Source organism: Urocitellus parryii, chromosome 10, assembly GCF_045843805.1.
Source record: "Urocitellus parryii isolate mUroPar1 chromosome 10, mUroPar1.hap1, whole genome shotgun sequence".
Taxonomy (NCBI): Eukaryota; Metazoa; Chordata; class Mammalia; order Rodentia; family Sciuridae; genus Urocitellus; species Urocitellus parryii.
Window position 1 is genome coordinate 46,402,564 of NC_135540.1, and position 23,170 is coordinate 46,425,733.

At 36.1% G+C, this 23,170-nt stretch overlaps 1 long non-coding RNA gene across 1 annotated transcript in view; it reads left to right on the forward strand.

Annotated features, from left to right (window-relative positions):
• Window positions 1-23,170, forward strand: part of LOC144257267 (uncharacterized) — a 146,799-nt gene that overhangs the window by 87,331 nt on the left and 36,298 nt on the right. Inside the window, exon 4 of the long non-coding RNA XR_013344411.1 lies at window positions 12,675-12,753. This is a non-coding gene — a long non-coding RNA (uncharacterized LOC144257267). The remainder of the gene's footprint in view (window positions 1-12,674; window positions 12,754-23,170) is intronic.

The window sequence follows — 23,170 nt, forward strand, 5'->3', positions numbered from 1 at the left end:
CACTGACTTTTATCTACTGATTTGTATCCTGAAAGCGTACTGAATTCATTTATTAATTGCAACAGGTTTTCTTTAGGATATATGTGAATATGTTATTGGCCAGCAGATAATTTAACTTATTTTTCAATTTGGAAGCCATGTATAAATATTTTCATGCTTACTTTCTCTCTCTAGGATTTCTAGTATTTTGTTGAATAGAAATCACAAGAATGGAAATATTTGTCTTATTACTGATATAGAGGAAAACTTTTGAGATTCACCATTCAGTATAATATCAATGGACTTTTCATATGTAATCTTTTTAATGCTTAGATAATCTTCTGTTTCTAGTTTGTTGAATACTTTTATCATGAAAGAACACTAAATTTCTTCAAGTGCTTTTCTGTGTCAACTAAGATGATCATGTGATTTTTGTCTTTCCTTCTGTTAATGTGGCATGTCAAATTTATTGATTTACACGTGTTGAATCATACTTGTATCCCAGGCTGAAATCCCACTCAGGCATGGTGTATGATCCTTTAATGTACGGTTGAAATCAATTTGGTAGTATTTCACTGATACAATCCCTTAAATCTTTCACCTGGGAAAATGTCATTGGAGTCAGTACTGCTTATCCCAGGGGAAATGCTAGCTGCCCTGCACCTCAAGATGAAGGCTGAGCCAAATCCTCCATGTGCACTGGTCACACAGTAGGACATGCTGTGACCTGAGCAATCAACATCTGTTGCTGGATGGACCTTTGGCATCAGTTAAGCCACCACCACCTTACCTGATAATCCTTTTTTTTTTTTTTGGTCTTGTAGTTAGTGTCTGAAATGGTCAGGCATGTTTTCTCCTTACTGAGTTAACAATCACCTGGTAGCATATCGTCAATTCACACCTCATCATAGGTGTGAATAGACTCCTTATTCAAAGTAGTCTATAGCACAAATTTTTACCCTTGCCTTCACACATTAGATTATATATTCTGCAAACATTCTTGTGCCATAAAAAGTATGAAAAATCTTCTTCTGAAGATAAAATCTGCCATTTCCGTTCAGTTTTTCCAGAAGAAGGGGTGTTTATTTTTCTGTAATGGCATAGAAACAGTGATAAGAGATAAATAAGACAACTTAGCTTTAGGGAAATGATTGTGCTGAAGTAAGCAAATTGGTGAGAAATTGTCAAAGCAAGAAACTACATTTAGCAAAAGTCACTCTTGGAGTTTAAAGAGAAAGTATAATCTGTATCATCAAAGAAAGAACATGAGAATATTATCAGATAAACAAAAATAGATAAATGGGAGATTCATGAAATTAATAACTTATCTACATGAATTTAGAAAAGTTATAAATAAATTCTATATAGTGTACCTTATCTATTAGTTTTTAAGATTATAATAACATATCATTTAATCATCATTGCTAATTTAAAATTAATCTAGACCAATAGATTTAAATAAAAATAGATTTAAATAAAATTTCTAATTATGAAAAAAGGTGGTCTTTACTCAAATTATCTTTCCTGAAGCTCCTGGAAATCTATATCCAAGAGTAATATCAATGTTTGTGGAAAAAATCTTTGTGGTATATGAGTAGGCCCTATGTAGGCTTTGTCCATTATTGTATTGCCTGTACCTATTTAGCATGTGAAAGGTGCTAAATATTCTGAATAAATGAATATGTTCTATAACAATTCTTTCTCGTAGCAATCTAATTCAGTGTTAGAAGCATAGATTTAGCAAAAAGAAAAGCTTGGGTTTGAAACCTGTGTCTCTTATTAGCTAGTTGATTGATCTTGAGTGAATACTTAACTTCCAGTGGTTCTGCTTCTTCATGTACAGAATGGATATAGCTCAGATCATAAGCCCTTTATCAGGATAAGTGGAAATGTCTAAAACACTTAGCATTGTGTGTAATACCTCAAGACATTCAGTTAGTGAAAGCCACTATAAATATTGAATGTAGGTCTTCTATCCATGGTGCATGGCCTTAAGGACTTAGTAGTTTATTATATTTCTTGGTAGAGAAAAGGTCTCTTAAACATATAGATCAGAGATGGGAAAGCTGGGTGACTTATACTTATGGGTTACCTCTATTAATCTGAGAATGATAAATATAGTTTATAAGTGTGCATTCTAAAATTTTTGACATAACTTATATCCTAGGAGTTAGGAAATAGATGTTGTGAAGTAGTTTATCCAAAAGATGTAAGGAAATAAATTAATAAGGAAAAGGCAACATAAAATTAATGAAGAAGGGGTTGTGGCTGTGGCTCAGCATTAGCGTGCTTGCCTAGCATGTGTGAGGCACTGGGTTTGATTCTCAGTACCACATACAAATAAAAAAAGGTCTATCAACAACTAAAAAATAAAAATTAGATAAAAAATTAATAAAGAAGTAAAATCAAGTGTATCAGTAATTACAGTAAGTTTAGGTTTTGTCAGCAATCAAGTCACACTTCCCCTCAGTAACTCGATGTACCAGGTGCATGCTAGGTCCAGTATGTACATCAAGCGTCATGTTATTTGGATGCAGGTGGTCTCCATCTAGAATTGCTTTTCCTGTGTGTTGGTTTTGCTCTTGGGTCAGTCATTTTTATTGCCAGAATTTGCACAGTGATGTTCTACCAACTTGGCACCTCTCAGAGAATTAGCTTACCTGTCCCCAGAAACCAGCAGAGCTCCTTTGATTACATTTCATGAGCTTAGCTCAGGTCCGAAACTAGAACTCCCTATGACTTAAGAGGGTGTTGAAGGGTGTGTTACTGTAAAGAAACATTGGGGCTGATGCATTATCACATATGAGTGACAGCCTCAAACTGCAAACATCTACATCTTGGATTCTAGTTAAAATCTGCAGGAATGGCTGAACAAAAAGTAAGAATTGACTAATAATGATGAAGAATATTCAGGGGAAAAAGGGAATAACTTAATATCAGATATATACTAGGGACATTCACATGTCAGAGCTGTTGGTAATATGCTCCTTGGTATAGGATCCACTTTCTGGATCTTGAATATCTCCCAGACTCCTGTCTTCCTTTCAGTCTAGATACATTTTGGTATAGAAAATAGTTCAAAATATTGTCAGAATTTTGAAGTAATTTTTTAGTAATGCTAATATATCTGATAAGAAATGTGAGGCCAGCCTGTTTTTAAAAGTTGATTTTTTTTTCTGTAGAAGCTTTTTAAAAACTGAATTTTATTGTGTATATTTAAGTTATACAACACAATGATATAGGATGCACATAGACACTAAAAAGGTTACTATAGCAAAGCAAATTATTCATCATTTCACAGTTGCCCCCCTCCTTTTATTGGAGGGTGAAGAGCTGTTAAAATTTCATTTAGCATGAATCCCAACAATTTTACTACCTATAATCCTCATGTGTGTCTTAGCTCTCTAGACTCTTTCATCCTATGTATCTGCTACTTTGTGTCCTCTTGCCTATATTTCTACATTTCCTTTCACCAGCCCCAAACCCTAGTGACCACTGTTTTGTTTTCTCTCTCGATATATATTTGAATTTTAAAAATATTCCACACATAAGTGGAGTCAGACCATATGTCAGACCATTTTTTTCTTTCTGCATCATGTCCTCCAGGCTCATCCATTCTATGGCAAATGACAAGAACTTGTTCCTTTTGAGGGCTGAATAGTATTGCAATGTGTATGTGCACCTGAATTTCTTTATCCATTGGTCCATTGACAGAAACAGGTTGTTTTCATATGTTGGCTATAGCAAATAATGCTGCATTGAAGATGGAAGTATGTAGCCCCGTCCAGCTAGGGCGGCTGAATTAAAATCACTCATGTGAATTTGGGGTGATGCAAAATACGACACAGACACAAAATACCTTTTATATGAGCTTTAGGATGGCTATCAGCCTCAGGCTCCCCAAAGGGGGGCAAGAGAAGGTCACAGAGGCTGATGAGAGAGAGAGAGAGAGAGAGAGAGAGAGAGAGAGCACAAGCATATTCAGAAGTGGGCTTTTATTTGGGGGAATGCTGTTTACTAGAACATTCTATGCAATGAGGGCAGAAGGGGTAGGATTACAAAGGAGCTGGTGAGTGTAACTCAACCCCAGTCGGTGACACCTACACCTGGAGCCACACCTTGTAATCTGAGTTTGGGTAATGCCAAGTTACTTAGAAAGCAATAATTGTTCAGTGCCCTGGGGCATCAAGACTTAAAGGTGTGTTCATCCAGGGCGGCTCCCCACCATAGTGCAGATATCTTTACAAGATGGTGATTTTCTTTCTTTGGATATATAACAAGAAGAGAAATTTCTGGGTCATCTGGTAATTCTATTTTCCATTTCTTTTGAAACCTCCATCATGTTTTTCCTGCTAGTTTTACCATTGTACATTTCCACCAGTAGGGTAAAAGAGTTCCCTTTTCTCCATATGCTCACCAATATCTTGTGACTTTTTCCATAATAGACATTCTATGGTTGGTATGAGGTGGTACTTCATGTGGTCTTGATTTGCATTGCTCTGATGATTAATGATGCACATTTTCATATATCTGTCGGTGATTTTTATTTAGTTATTTATTTTGAGAGTGATTTATTCAGGTCCTTTGTCCATTTTTTTTTTTACTGGTTTGTTATTCTAAATTGGATTACACATTCTCTTCGAATTTTAACATTTTTTTATTGGTTGTTCAAAATATTACAAAGCTCATGACATATCATCTTTCATACATTTGATTCAAGTGGGTTATGAACTCCCATTTTTACCCTAAATACAAATTGCAGAATCACATCAGTTACACATCCACGTTTTTACATAATGCCATACTAGTGACTGTTGTATTCTGCTACGTTTACTATCCTCTATTATCCCCCCTCCCCTCCCCTCCCATCTTCTCTCTCTACCTCATCTGCTGTTATTCAATTCTCTCCATTGTTTTATTTTCCCCTTTCCTCTCACAACCTCTTATATGTAATTTTGTGGAACATGAGGGTCTCCTTCCATTTCTATGCAATTTCCCTTCTCTCTCCCTTTCCCTCCCACCACTCATCTCTGTTTAATATTAATCTTTTCCTCATGCTCTTCCTCCCTGCTCTGTTCTTAGTTGCTCTCCTTATATCAAAGAAGACATTTGGTATTTGTTTTTTAGGGATTGGCTAGCTTCACTTAGCATAATCTGCTCTAATGCCATACATTTCCCTGCAAATTCCATGATTTTATCGTTTTTTAGTGCTGCGTAATACTCCATTGTGTATAAATGCCACATTTTTTTAATCCATTCATCTATTGAGGGGCATCTATGTTGTTTCCACAGTCTAGCTATTGTGGATTGTGCTGCTATGAACATTGATGTGGCAGTATCCTTATAGTACGCTCTTTTAAGGTCTTCAGGGAATAGTCTGAGAAGGGCGATAGCTGGGTCACATGGTGGTTCCATTCCCAGCTTTCCCAGGAATCTCCATACTGCTTTCCAAATTGGCTGCACCAATTTGCAGTCCCACCAGCAATGTACAAGTGTACCCTTTTCCCCACATCCTCTCCAGCACTTATTGGTGTTTGACTTCATAATGGCTGCCAATCTTACTGGAGTGAGATGGTATGTTAGGGTGGTTTTGATTTGCATTTCTCTGACTGCTAGAGATGGTGAGCATTTTTTCATGTACTTATTGATTGATTGTATGTCCTCCTCTGAGAAGTGTCTGTTCAGGTCCTTGGCCCATTTGTTAATTGGGTTATTTGTTATCTTATTGTTTAGTTTTTTGAGTTCTTTGTATACTCTGGATATTAGGGCTCTATCTGAAGTGTGAGGAATAAAAATTTGTTCCCAGGATGTAGGCTCCCTATTTATTTCTATTATTGTTTCTCTTGCTGAGAAAAAACTTTTTAGTTTAAGTAAGTTTCATTTGTTTATTCTTGTTATTAACTCTTGGTCTATGGGTGTCCTATTAAGGAATTTGGAGCCTGACCCTACAATATGTAGATCGGAGCCAACTTTTTTTTCTATCAGATGCAGATTCTCTGATTTGATATCAAGCTCTTTGATCCATTTTGAGTTAAGTTTTGTGCATGGCAAGAGAAAGAGGTTCAGCTTCATTTTGTTGCATATGGATTTCCAATTTTCCCAGCACCATTTGTTGAAGATGCTATCCTTCCTCCATTGCATGCTTTTAGCCCCTTTATCAAATATAAGAAAGTTGTAATTTTGTGGTTTGGTCTCTGTGTTCTCTATTCTGTACCATTGGTCCATCCGCCTGGTTTTGTACCAAAAACAGTACCATGGTGTTTTTGTTACTATTGCTCTGTAGTACAGTTTGAAATATGGTATCGCTATACTGCCTGATTCACACTTCCTGCTTAGAATTGCTTTTGCTATTATGGGTCTTTTGTTTTTCCATATGAATTTCATGATTGCTTTATCTATTTCTACAAGAAATGCTGTTGGGATTTTGATTGGCATTGCATTAAACCTGTAGAGAACTTTGGGTAATATCACCATTGTGATGATGTTAGTTCTGCCTATCCATGAACAGGGTATATTTTTCCATCTTCTAAGATCTTCTTCTATTTCTCTCTTTAGGGTTCTGTTGTTTTCATTGTATAAATCTTTCACCTCTTTTGTTAGGTTGATTCCCAAGTATTTTTTTTTTTGAGGATATTGTGAATGGAGTGGTTTTCCTCATTTCCATTTCAGAAGTTTTGTTGCTGATATACAGGAATGCCTTTGATTTATGCATGTTGATTTTATACCCTGCCACTTTGCTGAATTCATTTATTAGCTCTAGTAGCTTCTTTGTAGACCCTTTTGGGTCTGTTAGATATAGTATCATATCATCCTCAAATAGTGATAATTTAAGTTCTTCTTTTCTTATCTTAATGCTTTTAATTTCTTTTCTGTCTAATTGCTCTGGCTAGTATTTCAAGACCTAAATTGAATAGAAGTGTTGAGAGAGGGTATCCCTGTCTTGTTGCAGATTTTAGAGGGAATGCCTTCAATTTTTCTCCATTTAGAATGATGCTAGCCTGAGGTTTAGCATATATAGCTTTTACAATGTTGAGGTAAGTTCCTGTTATCCCTATTTTTTGTAGTGTTTTGAACATAAAGGGATGCTGTACTTTGTCAAATTCTTTTTCCACATCTATCAAGATGATCATATGATTCTTATCTTTAAGACTATTGATGTGGTGAATAACATTTATTGATTTCCATATTTTGAACCAGCCTTGCATCCCAGGGATGAATCCTACTTGATCATGGTTTGCAATTTTTTTGATATGCTTTTGTATTCGATTCACCAGAATTTTATTGAGGATTTTTGCATCTAAGTTCATTAGAGATATTGGTCTGTAGTTTTCTTTCTTTGAAGTGTCTTTGTCTGGTTTCGGGATCAGAGTGATGTTGGCCTCATAGAATGAGTTTGGAAGAGCTCCTTCTTTTTCTATTTCTTGAAATAGCTTGAAAAATATTGGTATTAATTCTTCTTTGAAGGTTTTGTAAAACTCTGCTGTATACCCATCCGGTCCAGGGCTTTTCTTGGTTGGTAGTCTTTTGATGGCTTCTTCTATTTTCTCCTTTGTCATTGGTCTGTTTAAATTGTGTGTGTCTTCCTGACTCAATCTGGGCAGAGCATATGACTTAAGAAATTTATCGATATCTTCACTATCTTCTATTTTATTGGAGCATAGGGTTTCAAAATACTTTCTAATTATCTTCTGTATTTCTGTAGTGTCCGTTGTGATATTGCCTTTTTGATCCTGTATGTTAGTAATTTGAGTTCTCTCTCTTCTTCTCTTCCTTAGCATGGCTAAGGGTCTGTCGATCTTATTTATTTTTTTGAAGAACCAACTTTTAGTTTTATGAATTTTTTCAATGGTTTTTTTGTTTCAATTTCGTTGATTTCCTCTCTGATTTTAATTATTTCTTGTCTTCTACTACATTTGCTGTTGTTTTGCTCTTCCTTTTCTGGGGTTTTGAAATGAAGTGTGAGTTCATTTATTTGTTGTTTTTTTCTTTTTTTGAGGAATGAACTCCAGGAAATGAATTTCCCTCTTAGAACTGCTTTCATTGTGTCCCATAGATTTCGATATATTGTGTCTGTATTGTCGTTTATCTCTAAGAATTTTTTGATTTCCTCCTTTATGTCTTCTGTAACCCATTGATCATTCAGTAACATATTGTTCATTTTCCAGGTGATGTAGGATTTTTCCTTCCTTCTTTTATCATTGATTTCCATTTTCATTCCATTATGATCAGATAAGATGCATGGTATTATCTCCACACCTTTGTATTTACTAAGAGTTGCCCTATGGCATAATATATGGTCTATCCTTGAGTAGGATCCATGTGCTGCTGAAAAGGACGTGTATCCACTTGATGATGGTTGATATATTCTATATATGTCGGTTAAGTCTAGGTTATTGATTTTGTTATTGAGTGCTATAGTTTCTTTATTCAGCTTTTGTCTGGAGGATCTGTCTAATGGAGAGAGCGGTGTGTTGAAGTCACCCATAATTATTGTGTTGTAGTCTATTTGACTCTTGAACTTGAGGAGAGTTTGTTTTATGAACGTTGCAGCCACATTGTTTGGTGCATACATATTGATAATTGTTATGTCTTGTTGGTGAATGGTTCCTTTTAACAGTATATAGTGTCCTTCTTTATCCCTTTTGATTAACTTAGGTTTAAAGTTGATTTTATTCGATATGAGTTTGGCCACTCCTGCTTGCTTCCGAGGGCCATGTGAGTGATATGATTTTCCCCAATCTTTCACCTTCAGCCTGTGTATGTCTTGTCCTATCATATGCATCTCCTGAAGGCAGCATATTGTTGGATCTGTTTTTTTTTAATCCAGGTTACTAGCCTATGTCTCTTGATTGGTGAATTTAAGCCATTAACATTTAGGGTTACTATTGGTATATGGTTTGTACTTCCAGTCATGTTTAATTATTTATTTATTTTAATTTGGCTAGTTTTTCCTCTTTGGTTATTTTTCTCCCCCTTTACTGAGATACCTCCCACTGTTAGTTTTGCATGCTGTTTTTCAATTCCTCTTCTTGTAGTATTTTGCTCAAAATGCCTTGCAGTGCTGGTTTTCTGGCTGCAAATTCTTTTAACTTTTCTTTATCATGAAATATTTTAATTTCATTGTCAAATCTGAAGCTTAATTTTGTTGGATACTGTATTCTTGGTTAGAATCCATTATTTTTCAGCGTTTGAAATACATTTTTCCAGGATCTTCTCGCTTTCAAAGTCTGTGATGAAAAATCAGCCGTTAACCTAATTGGTTTACCCCTGAATGTAATCTGCCTCCTTTCTCTCGTAGCTTTTAATATTCTCTCCTTGTTCTGTATGTTGGATATCTTCATAATTATGTGTCTTGGAGTTGGTCTATTATGTTTTTTTATGTTTAGGGTCCTGTAGGCTTCCAGGATTTGGCAATCCATTCCATCTTTCATCTCTGGGAAGTTTTCTAGAGTTATTTCATTTAATAGGTTGTCCATTCCTTTGGTTTGAATCTCAATGCCTTCTTACATCCCAATGACTCTTAAGTTTGGTTTTTTTATGACATCCCATATCTCTTGTATGGATTGCTCGTGATTTTTTAACATCTTTTCTGCATTGACTATATTCTTTTCAAGTTGATAAACTTTGTCTTCATTATCTGATGTTCTTACTTCTATTTGATCTAGTCTATTTGTAATATTCTCGCTTGAGTTTTTAATTTGGTTTATGGTTTCCTGCATTTCTAGGATTACTGTTTGATTTTTTTAAAAAAATATCTCCTGGTAGAGTTCCTTCTTTGCAATTTGAATTTGCTTATGCAATTCGTTTTCAAAGTATTCTTTCATTGTTTTGACTTGCTGTCTCATGACTTCTCTAAGATTCCATTCCATCTGAGTCAGGTATGCCTTGAGTTCTTTATCCATTTTTCTGATGCCTCTATGTTCTCATGTAGATTTAAGTTGTCCTGCATTGTTTGTAATCCTTTTTCCCTTGTTTTTTCATGTTGTTCACGTTACTTTCCAACTCTGTTTAACTGCTGTGTTTCTGTTTTCTCCTATAAATTTGTTTTGGATTTTATATCTCTGTGGTCTCTCCTTTGTGGTGGGAGACTATGCCTAGAAATGATGGGCTTTATTGTACTTTAAAGCTGATTCATTCAATTCATAAAAGGCTTCCGGATTCTGTATGCATATAGTGATTTGTTGTTTGGTCTTAGGACTTTATGTTTAGGTTAGGTGCTATGATGGTATGAGGGTTAGTATGTCTTGGCTACTTTGGAAGATTGCTCTACTGAAAGGGGATATTAACAGGTGATTGGATCAGGGTGTTTGGTAATAGCTAGGTATTTAGGAGCCCTATAGACAGCCTCAAAACATTCACCTATTTGCATTTAGACAATACTTAATGGAAGATGTAAATCTTGGGATGAAAGTTGGGGGGTAGGGTAAGGAAGGTGCTCTGAAAAAGAAAGAAGGAGAGAGAGAGATAGATAGAAAAGAGGAGAATGGAAAGAACAATAAAACTTGAAAAGGGAAAGAAAGAAAGAAGGAAACAGGGAGAAAAGAAAAAAAATGAGGTCTTAGGGATCCATTTTCTTCTCTTCCAGTAGGCGGAGCTGTGCCCTCCAAGCCGAGCTTCTGTCCTCTATGTGCCGACAGCAATCCCTGTAAGGCGGCTCCTGGGAGTCTCTCATTCCTGTTAGTCCAGCGCCGTTTCAATTCTCCGGCCCCTCCCCCCCTTCCTTCTGCCAGCTAGCCAGGTCCTGCTCACCAGAGGCGGTTCCCCAAGGATATGGTTACACTTGCAGCCCCACTGCGTGCCCTATTTCCTGAACAACTGAGCACGCTCTCTGACATTCATCTACACCCCAGTGCTGTAGATGAATTAAACCAACAGTTTAATTTTTCCGGACCCCTTTGGTGGGCACGCTCTTGGAAACTGGCGGCTAAGACCTTGGGTGTCACCACTGGTGGTAAGGGGAGTTGGGGATCGAGAATCCCCTCTGCTTCCCTCGGCCCCTACAGTCACGTCCACTCCACTGGTGGTAGGAGGAGTTGGGGGTCGGGAGTGCCCTCTGCTTCCATCCGCCCCTACAGTCATGCTCACGCCACTGGTGGTAGGGGGAGTTGGGGGTGGGGAGTCTTCTCTGCTTCCCTCCACCCCTACAGTCACGCCCCCGGAGAGATTCCTGAGGTTTCCCAGCTGTTTGTATCTGGTGGGGGTGGGAGTCACAGTGGATTCTGCTGGGAAGGAATCTCTTCGACCAAACTCTGGTGACGTCACCTCTCTGCTATGGCAGGCCCCAGGCTCCTTGCCGGAGTGTCCGAAGGGAGGGGTGGGACTGGCCTGTTTCTGGTCTGACCCAATCTTGGTTGGTTTTGGTTGCTGGTTTGCTATTTCATGAAGGCTTGGTTAGAGACCTCTTCATAGGGTCCCTTCACCGTGCCTGCTGAGCCGCGCCTCGGAGGCTGGTCGCTGAGCTGCGCGGGCAGCGACCGGTCACTGAGCCCCACGGGCGGCAGCCGGCGGGTCTGGACCTTTGCGCCACATGGTAGAGATTCACTTGTCTGGGGCAAACTGTCACCTCCAATAATCCTACTAATTCCCAGCAGGTCTCATTTCAGCGGAATTTTGCTAGAAGTTTCTCAGCAGGTAGAATCTAAGCGTATTAATGCGTCTCTCTGACCCCGTTAATGAGGAGGTACTGAAAGCGCTGCCTCCCTGCCCGCCACCATGTTGGGTCCTCCCAGCCATTATTTTCAACATTACCTCCAAATATTAACATTTTATCCAATATATGACTTGCAAATATATTTTTCTAAATCTTTAGGCTGCTATTTCATTTTGTTGATTATTTTCTTTGCTATGCAAAAGCTCTTTAGTTTGATTTAGTCTCAATTATTTTTGCTTTTGTGGCCTGAGCTCTTGGTGAGATATCCAATAAATCATTGCCAATGCCTATAGCCACGAGTTTTCTCCCTATATTCTCTTTCAGGAGTTTTTTACTTTCTGTGGCTTTATATATCTTGAGTTGATTTTATGTATGGTGCAAAGAAGAGTTAAATATGGCAATCCTATTTTCTTAGCACCATTTATTGAAGAGACTATCCTTCTCCCATTGTGTCTTATTGCTACTTTTGTCAAAAATTATCTGTTTATGTTTGGATTGGTTTCTGGTCTCTCCATTCTATTACACTTGTCTAGATGTCTGTTTTTATGCCAATTCTTATGTTGTTTTGTTTTTGATAATATGAGTTTATTTTTTATTATTTTTTGGGGGGAGGTACCAGGGATTTAACTCAGAGATACTCAACCCCTGAGCCACATCCCTAGCTCTATTTTGTATTTTATTTAGAGACAAGGTCTCAGTGAGTTGCTTAGTGCCTCACTTTTGCTGAGGCTGGCTTTGAAGTTGAGATTCCCCAGCCTCAGCTTCACGAGCTGCTGGGATTACAATTATATGCTACCGTGCCTGGCTATAACATAATTTTAAATCAGAAAATATGATGGCTCATGTGTGGGCTGTCTCTCGTCCAGTGCAGAGGTCCAGGGTATAGGAGAGTGTGGCTGCAGAGTTGCTAATCAAGACCTCCGGAGACCAAGCAGGAAGCAGTTTTGATTTTATTGTGCAGTTACCATGTATATATACTCAGGTAGTAGTAGCTAAACAGATTACAGGCAGCCACCAAATCAATTTCTGCTAACTGTCCTTACAGCGACCAATCGAGGAGTGGGCTGTGGAGCAAGCACAGGGACTGCAACACATGGCCTCACACCTAGGACTGTGCCTATGGGGTAAGTGGCCTGCTGCTCACGTGCCTAGGACAGGGGGAGTGGCCTTCCACTCAGATGCCCTTAACCTTTGCCATGTATGGAGTCCTCCATGCACTTGTCCCCACAGGCTCCAAGTTTATTTTTTCTTTCTCAGAATTGTTTTGGCTATTTGGGATCTTTTGTAGTTCTATATGAATTTTAGAATTGATTTTTTCTGTCACTGTGCAAATGCCATTGGGATTGCACTGAATCTGCATAATATTTTGAGTAGAATTGACATTTTAACAATGCTAATTCTGCTAATTCACAAACACAGGATATTTAATTTATTTTTGCCTTATTTAATTTCCTTAATTAATGTTTTAAAATTTTAAATATACCGATCTTTACCTCCATGGTGATATTTGTTCCTAAATGCCTCATTTTTTTCTGATGCTATTATAAAAGGGATAATTTTCTTGATTTTATGTTAGATCATTATATAAAAATGATGCTGATTTTTGTATGCTGATTTTGTGTCCTGCAATTTTACCAAATTAACTTATTAGTTTTAACAGTTTTCTTTTGGTAGAATCTTTGGGTTCCTTTAATCTATAGGATCATGTCACTTGCAAATTAGGATAATATTACTTTTTCCTTTTGAATATTAAAGCTTTTTCTTTCTTTCTTTTCTATTTTCTTTTTGTTTGTTGCTCTTTCTAGTACTTCTAGTACTATGTTGGAGAGAGGTGCCAAGAGTGGGCCTTGTACAGATCTCACTGGGAAAGCTTTTAGTTTTTGTTTTCCCATTGATTATAATGTCAGCTATGTTTTTTTTTCTAAATTGGTTTTATTATGTTGACGAATTTTCTTTTATATCATAATTATGAAGAGTTTTTAATAAATAATCTTTTTGAATGCTTTTTTCCCCATTATGATGTTTGTTAACATGATGTGTCACATGAATTGATTTGAAAATGTTAAACAGTCTTGCATGTAAGGAATAAGTTCCATTTGATCATGATCTATAATCTTTTTGACATGTTATTGGACTCAGATTGCTAGTTCTTTATTAAAGATTTTTCATCATTGTTAACTGGAAAGATTGATATATAGTTTTCATGTGACATCTTTATTTGGCTTAGGGTTTAAGATGATGCTGGCTTCATAAGATGTATTTAGAATTATTCACTTTAGCTCTATTTTTTGGAAGAGCTTAAGAAATATTAGTGTTAATTCTTCTTTGAATGCTTAGTAGAATTCAGTTAGGAAGCTACCTGGTCCTAGACTTTTATGTGTTTGTGGGAGGAGGGTTTTGATTGCTTTTTAGTATTTTTTTATGGTTTCCCTTTAATACTTGTAATATCTCCCATTAAATTTTAACTAAGTCATCTTGAGCTCAAATCTCAGGATGGGATATTGCTATTGAAACAGTGATTGTTTCTCCTGGCTTTTGTATTTCAAAATCCAAAGGATTTGGAGAATGGAAATGACTTGAAGCAGAGATAGAAAATAAGAGGAATAACAGCAAAATAAGAAGAAATAAATTTTGTCTCCTCTCCTAATCACCCAAACCCAAGTGAGGAATTGACTATATTGGATTTGGTAAAGAAAATGGGCTTGAAAGGAAGTGATGAGGGAGTAAATATGGATGAGTCCCTCTTAGAGGACCCTATACTTTTTCTCAAGAGTGGAGTTGGCAAAATTTCCCCAATAGGCTGTGGCTTTGAAAACAGATAGGAATAATGCCTCACCAAAGGACGGATGAACCCCCTGGGACAGAAAATAACTTATTGTGTCTTTAGATAGACTTGTGAAGATTTATGATGTTTTGAGAAGCCACTTCAGAAAACACTCTAGGTCCGAATTCAAATCAAAGAGAGCTTTATTTACCTGGCCAGGGAACTGTCACCCACCTATAGAGACTGAATCTCTGTGGGAGAACAGCAATTTCCTGGCCTGTGTCTTGGGAATTTAAGGATGAAAACTAGAACTCAGGAGTTTTTGTCAGCATCATGCAAGCAAACAAGTTACAGAAGCTAAAAAAAGCAGTTAGCTTAACCACATCTCGGTCCCAACAAGTGTTAGACTACTGTATCCTGAGTTTCAGCTGAGTAGGGGCGAGAATCTATTTTAAGGTCATGTAGACCCATATATGTACTCAAACTCAGGATGTAGCTCACCAGGACCACCACCATCCTGAGTTGGATACATTCTGTGGGGTACAAAGTACAGAGAAACAAATTTTAATAAGGAGATAGCTTTTGTTTCTGTCTCTCAGAAATGGGTTGTGCAACATTTTTTTTTTTTTACAGAAGGCAGCAAAATGGAGTCTATGACAGCTCTTGCTTTATAATTATCTTATCTCACTTACCAAATCTTATATCTATAATCTCTATTTTTTACTACTCTATAAACTATAACTTATGCTCTTACTGATTTTATTGATTATTTACACCACAACAATGTCACCCTCACATGTTGGAAAAGCAGAAAAATCATCACATCAAATCTAGAGTTGTATGAAAGATGAGAAATCTGGTAAATATGAAATACCCTGAGGATGGGCACAAGGGATCACTTGGTGGCAATTTTCATAGACTGATAACAGAGATTAATCTTATGGATATATCAGTGTTATAATCAATTAAATTCCACAATATCTCTTTTTAAAGTCACAGAATGAGTTACATGGCATCAGTTCTCAGTGCTTATTTTATTATCTGTACATTTGAGAGGCACTTATTTCATTTTGAACAGTTAGACTGCATTCATCTCTGGTGCTTTTGTTTCCACTTCGCTGGAAAAATGAGGGAGGTGAAGCAGAAAATGAAGGAAGCCTTTCAGGATGCCCTTGCACTTCTTATCAACTGAGACCTCCGAACAGCACAACACAGTGGATACTGAAATATAAGATTATGCTAATAAAATGATATAATTACCTGGGAAATAGTGACTTCAGTTAAAAAATGCACTGTTTCCTGAGAAACTGTTTCACCTACCAGTCCCCAACCCTGGCTCCACCTTTACCCTCATTTACCTGGTGAACTATTATCATCTAACTTGTGTCCAGTTTAGAAGCCAGCCTCAGCCATAAAAGGAAGGCCTCATCTTTGAGCACCATTCCTCTGGCTGCATGACCACAGAGACAGTGAACCCTCTGCTGCAGCTTCTGATCATCTTCTTTCAGTTCCAAAATCTTTCCCAGCTTCTGTGTGGGGAAGAAAAATATGTTTGTTTTCTTTTTGCTGAGTGTCCGCTGCTGATTGGATGCCCTCCCCTATCCTATGCCAAATAATCTTCCTAAAATTCCAGATCAGGTTTATTGACATTTCATTCCTAACCTAAATAGGCTGTTGTGCTAGGTCAAACCCATTAAGGAATAATGGTAAAATCTATAGAGCTATATATTAAAAAAATCACAGAGCAAATCAAGTATGTAAAGTTGTGGGGGTTGGGGTGGGGACAATGTGAAAAGTGATATAATCAATAGCCTAAAATATTAATGGAATAAAAATACAATTGTATTTTTCTAAAAATCTCATTGAATCTTTTGAAAACTTGGTGTGGACAGTTGATGGCAGCCACTATAACACTCAGTTATTTCAGAGGAGAACCCGTTTTATCTGGTTTTAGAAATCCCATTATTTTTTTGGACAAATAGTGAGAATTTGGGGCTGTTCCCTGCTGGATACTTCTAGGCCTGCTTCTTCCTACTCTGAAAATAGAATACTACCAGGAATAAACCTTGAAAATAAGTCATCTAGTTTAACCCTTTTGTTTTCCTTTTAAAGGAGTCAGTCCCACAGTGGTTGTCACCTGCTAAAAGTGGCCCAGATAGATAATAACAAAACTTCCCATTGAGTTTCCTGTCCCTACTATGGCACGTTGGTGTGTTTCTTTAGTGGGGCTAAGTTAAAAGAAGTGCTGACTTTGCAGAATAAAAGCTTTTTCGCTCTGTCTCTGTCTCATCTGTTTCTGGAACACTTAACATGGGGATGGTTTTTAGGTCACAGAGCTCAAGAAAGCATATTGATTATATTTGGATCCCACTGTTAGTTAGTTCCCCTGGCCCAGGTAGAAAGTTAACTGCCACAGTCCGGCTGCAGCAAAATAGCCGGGGGGTGATGAGCAACTTTTGTACATTGATACAGCAGGAGTAGGAGCCGTTTATTGTAGGACAGGAACGGTATTTATACATTCCACACAGCTTATCTAATTAACATAAACTAGATACTGCCAGGCGCCATCTTGACTTGTTTACAGAACCTAACAGTTAACATAATTATTATGGACTTATGACAACCTGGTCAAAGGTCTACAACACTCTCTTTGTTGGTCCTAACACATGTTTATAACATAGAAGCAATTTCTTTTGAGAGTTTTGATGGCATTAAAGATCTCTCTTAAGTTTTGATAAGGCATTGGCCCTAAAAATTTCCGAAGATACTGGATCTTAGATTCTGAATAAATACTCCTTGTGTGTCATTTCCCTTCAAATACTTGTTCCACATGGGGAAGTCCCAAAAAACTTCCACTAGAATTTTTCTAGGAAAAGAGGACTTAGAGTATGTTTCTGTCCTGTTTATGTTACATTCTTGGAGGTGTAGACCATGCCTTCTATTTTTGTCCCTCCTACTGTGCCTAGTGTCAGATGCCTGGCAGGCATTCCATAATTGCTTGAGAATGAATACGCTGATGGTGGCTTGCTGAATGTCTTGAGTACACAGTTTCTTAAGTCTTTTTATGTAGTTGTCTCAAGCTGTGGGGTTTCCCATATTACCTTAGTCTCAGTGATTGCTCTCATTCACTGTGATCATTTTAAGCATGCCAAGAATAGCAATGTCAAGGTCCTTTTTGATAAGCCTGGAGAAGAGAGTATAATTGGTTTCTATTGATTTTTTGAAATGTCACTGTCATCCTGTCAATAAAAATCAAGGTCTACGTTCTATTTGATTGGAATATTGATTCATATGTCAAACATTCAATGCATTTCAAGAGACACTGTGCTAAGCATTCTGAGAAACATAATATATATAAGAAACATATGCTTAAAGAGCTTCTGATCAATTTAGAGGTACACTGGTTCTCTCAAAATTTATTTGGTGTGGATATATAGATTTGGCCCAGATACTGTCCCACTGATTTACCAGACAGAGGTGAGATATGACTCTTGGAGTCACAGGATCTCTTTGATACAATGATGTAGTTAGAAGAATCTAGAGGCAAATCCATGACATATGATTAGAATCATACAGAGAAAACCATTTTATTTTGTCTGGTAAATATATTAATCCATTTCTGCAAGAGAAACTCTTTGGTATGCTGTTGTGGGAAGATTTTTGCTTCTCAGTTTCCTACGTGGTTTCACAGAACTCACTCCATCACCAACACTCTCCACAATCCCAGGTCCTTCATGGCCTGGTATTAAAGGAAAGTTCACTGACAGGCTCCTTTCAGGACAGGATCATCAGTACCCCCAGATCCCAGAAGATATCAAATGCATAGAAATTAAGTGATCAAGAATCAATTGTTTTGTGATTTTGATTTCTCTCTCTCTCTCTCTCTCTCTCTCTCTCTCTCTCTCTCTCTCTCTCCTCTCTCTCTCTCTTCTCTCTTTTTCTGTCTCTCTGTACCTCCCCACCTTTCTGAAATTGAATATTAAAAAAATGTTTTTACATGAATTATTTCATTTGATCTCTGTAACAATATCCACAAGAACACAGGTCTTCTCATCCCCAACTTAGCAATGAGGGAAGGAAGATTCAAAGATATAAAATGATTTTTCCAACATCACATGGCTTGTGTTTTTATTTGTGTTTATATTTAGTCTTTTCAAATCTAGTCTGTGTATCCTGTATCAAAAAGAGTTTTGAAATATGAGAATTATTCTCAAACAATATATTTCTTTTTTTAAACAAATATTTGTATCACTGTTACTGAGAAGCACAGAATTTTAGGTCCAATATTGTGAGTTATTTCCCAATACTTTTAGGAACATCGATTTTCAAAATTTTAAACTTGTACATTGAAAATATTCTTTAAGCTAAACTTATAAAATAAGTTTAAGCTAAATAAGATAACTATTATAAAATCTAACTTATGCTGAAAGTTTGAAAGCTTCTTAGCTAATGGCCTAAATTTTCATGCCCGTGGTAGGCCCAACCCAATTGTATTAGATCATAAAAATAAAATATTTCATGTACCATAGCTCACATATTACTACTTTATATAAACTAGTTCCGAAAATCATATTCACTAGTTTTCCAGTATCTGCAGTGGAAGGGGCAACATTGTTTATTTAGTAAGGACACTGGAAACAGCTATGTCATGATTGTAAAAAATGGGTGAGAATTATGCTAACAAAAAATGTGTGAATTTATTTCCTACTGTGTTAAAACAGCATCTTTAACTGTTCTTTTTTGATAGACAGGCAGCTAAAATATCCTTATTAGGTTTTTTTTTTCTACATATCAAATAAGAACACATAATTGTCTATGGAAGCTGTTGGTAGAATAAGCTAGGAGAGGGATCAGCTGCCCCAATGGGCATGTATAGTCCTGGACATTGATTTTATCAAGGAATCATTGTGGTACTGCTCAGGTTCTTGCTACTCCAGCCTTCACCTTGATGGACTATTTGGCATTTATAATTGTGTTACATACTTTATGGTTACTTTATTTATCAAGGAAAAAGCAGAGAACAGTGGCTAATTAGTGGACATATTGATGATGGTGACCCAGCATACAATAATTACTGACTAAATGCTGTTTCAATAAATGATAAAAGAATGTAGCTTCTGAAGAGTTGGTTAACACACATTGTTGAACTCCTTTCTTTCTGTACATTTTTATTATTTTTTATTTCATTCTTCACTTTTTCTCATCAGTGAGGTAGAGTCCTTGAAACAGCACTAGACATGGAGGTGTCAATTTGTTGAGCATTAGTTCCCCTATTTTCATTATTCCTCATTTATATTTTCTACCTCCCTCTTTTCCTCCATTTTTTCCTTCTTAGCATCTTCTCGATCCCTTTCATTTCTTTGTTACTCTTGTAGTCATTCCCCAATACCTTCTCCTGCTTTAATGAAATAATGACTAGAAGTATATAGTGTTTTTTTTTAATTTGTTGTAGTCAGTAAATCAAGTGTTGAATTTCTTGGGCTTAATTTTAAGAATAGGTGAATTTAATGTGTGCTCTATCTTGGATCTTTTGACTGTCCCACAAAGGCCCATGCGGTAAAGTCTTGATTCCCAGGTTAGCACTATTGGGAAGTAGTGGAAGGAGAAATGAGGTGTAATGGGAGGCTTTGGGGTCATTGGGAGCATGTTTCTGAAGGGGATTTTATGATTCTGGTTCCCTCCTTGCTTTTCTGCTTTCTGGCCATGAGTGGTTTGGCTCCGCTAAGCTCTCTTACCATGATGCACTGCCTCACCAGAGGCTCAAAATAGTGGGATCAGTTGATCATAAAACTGAAACCTCCAAAACTGAGTTGAAATAAGCATTTTCTCTTTATAATTATCTCAGGTATTTTGTTATACTGTCAGAAAGCTGATCTACACCATGTATAATGAAATTCTTAACAACATATTCCTAATCTCAGATATTTAATGATTTTCCAAAATTTGAGGTGCCTTTTTTGAGAGTGGCAAGGGGCCTTTGATAGATCTATGTTTTTCCAGACCTGGTTTAAACTCTCTTCAATAATTGTTAAATCTTTGAAGTTACTTTAAATGCCTTAATGAATCCTTGCTGTTCACCTCTGGGAGATGAATGTACCACATACTATAACTTTTAAGATTAATTTTCTGAGGCTACAGAATGTATGGGCATAAAAAGGGAGTAGGATATTTATTAATCACTAAATATGCATTTATTGAGTATAAATTTGTGTCATAGAACTATGAGAAAATGTATTCCCTGTCCCGTTAAAACTGAAAAAAAAATAACAAAAAACCTTCTAGGTTGCATTGTAAGATACATAGACCTGTAATATCATTAACTTTAAGTAAGAATCTCAATGATTAAAAAATAATAATGGCCATAAGTGAGTTACTGATAGTTTAAAGTTATTAAAAAATCTTAAATGTTCACTAACTTTATTAGAAAATTCTTTTACTAAGAAAAATTTTGATCTTCAAAATGAAAATTAAATGTAAGTCTTGCTTGCACATGTCTATATATATATATATATATATATATATACATATATATATTTAATGAAACAGATTTTTTTACTTTATCAATAAAGGCTAAAAGATTTGAATTTATTTTAGCACTAACTTTTCTAGTCTTTGGTGGTTCAACTTATACTTATTCAATTGAAAGAAGAGAATTTTCAACACAGGAAATGGTTGCTCAGCATGTGATTGTCTAAAGATTGAAGGAAATAAAATGACATTTAGTGACAACATTTAACTTTTTTTCTCATTATACAAATGACTGTTACTTTTTCTAATTTGTCAACATGAAAAATTCATACAGAGAAAAAGAGAAAAATCTACAATTTCATGCAAAAGTTGCTAAAATTGTAACATCTTTCTTCCTAGTCTTTTAGAATAATTTTCATATAGTTGAGATCATGTTACATAAACAATTTTGTATTCTCCTTTGTTCTTATAACAGCCAGCACTTATTGAACAGTTACCATTTACTTCTTTATAATAATTTTCTAATGACATCAAAATGTCTTGTAATCTTAATTTTAAATGTCTAGTCTATCATTTGTTTCCTAATTTGCATCATCAGTAATTACCTAGGTATGGAATTCTCCATCATTTTTTTCTATTTATAAAGAGTTTTATGATGAACACCTTGGTTCATAATTTTTTCTTGCTTTGTTTTCTTAAGTGAATATTATTGGGAAAGGATAGAAATACTCTGAGAGCTAAATTGATCTTGAAATATCTTTACAAAAAGGCTGAAACATTTGGCTTTCCCCCAAGAACAATAATAGGATGTCTACATTATCATTTATTCCCTCTCATTAGCACTATCTGTAGTCTTTTAACAAAACATCTGACAGGCAGAAAAAGTTCACTATTTCTTCTCATTAGTATTTCTTTCAATGCTAGGATGTTGGGTATTTTCTATGTTTACGATAGTCATTTGTATTTTCCTTCTTTGTGACATGGTTGGTATGTTTTATGCATCCATTGGCATCTTAGTATTTTACTTATTAATGCATATGAGTTCTCTACTCAATAAAGGACCAACTTCTTGTGGACCAACTTTCACACCTGTTTTCCCCCTGTTTATTTTTAAGTTAAATTTTGCATAAAATTGTTTAATATATGTTTTTAAATGTTGGTTCATTAAAATATATTTTCCTTTGTTATTATTCCATTTCTATGAAAACTTTCTCTAAGTAAAGGCCAGAGAAATATTTCTTATTCTCTATTCTAGATTTCATAGTTTAATTTTATACACTTGAACTTTAGCCGAAAATTATTTTCAGTTGTGTGATATGATGTTACAATCTAAAATGACTGTCTCTGATTGAACTTGTGACTAATTATTTCTTCCTTTTCTGCTTAAATTAGCACTTTTGCTGTAGAAAATTTCTTATATATACAATTTTTTTTTCCTGTGGAGGCCATTTCTAGTGTCCCTTGTATCTTTCTACTTATTTATTCATTTAGTTTAATTAGGTATATATGACAGTAGAATTCATTTTGATTCATTGTACACAATTGTAGCACAACTTTACATTTCTGTGGTTGTACATGAAGTAGCATTGCACTATATGTGCAGTCATACATGTACCTAGGATAGTAATGTCTATCTCGTTCCACCATTTTTCCTGCCCCCATGTCCCCTCCCCTACTCTCCCTACCCTTTGCCCAAAGTTCCTCCATTTTTCACATGTCTGCCCCATTGTGGATCAGCATCCACTTATCAGAGAGAAAATTTGGCCTTTGGTTTTTGGGGATTGGTTTTTTCACCTAGCATGATATTCTCCAATTCCATTCATTTACCTGTAAATGCCATAATTTTATTCTCTTTTTAATGCTGAGTAATATTCCACTGTGTATATATACCATAGTTTCTTTATCCATTCATCTATTGAAGGGCATTTAGTTTGCTTCCACAGTTTAGCTATTATGAATCGAGCTGCTATGAACATTCCAACACAATACAACAGCAAAGAACACCCAGGCAAAGGTAAATGGAGAAAAACTGGGAACAAAGTACCCATCTATTATATTACCACTGTTAACATTTTATGATAAGTCCTTCCAATCCTATTCTCTATAGATGTGATGTGTTTGCATTATCATACTGAGTATGCTGTTATACAGTCTGTGTTTCCATTTAGCACTATGAGTACTTTGCAAGTAATTGTTAATGATGATGTGTTATAATTTACTGAATAGTTTTGTAGTCTTTGATCCATCCTGTTTCTAGGGTTATACTCTTAAAAATAATGCATCTGTTAACCTGTTATAATTATTTCATT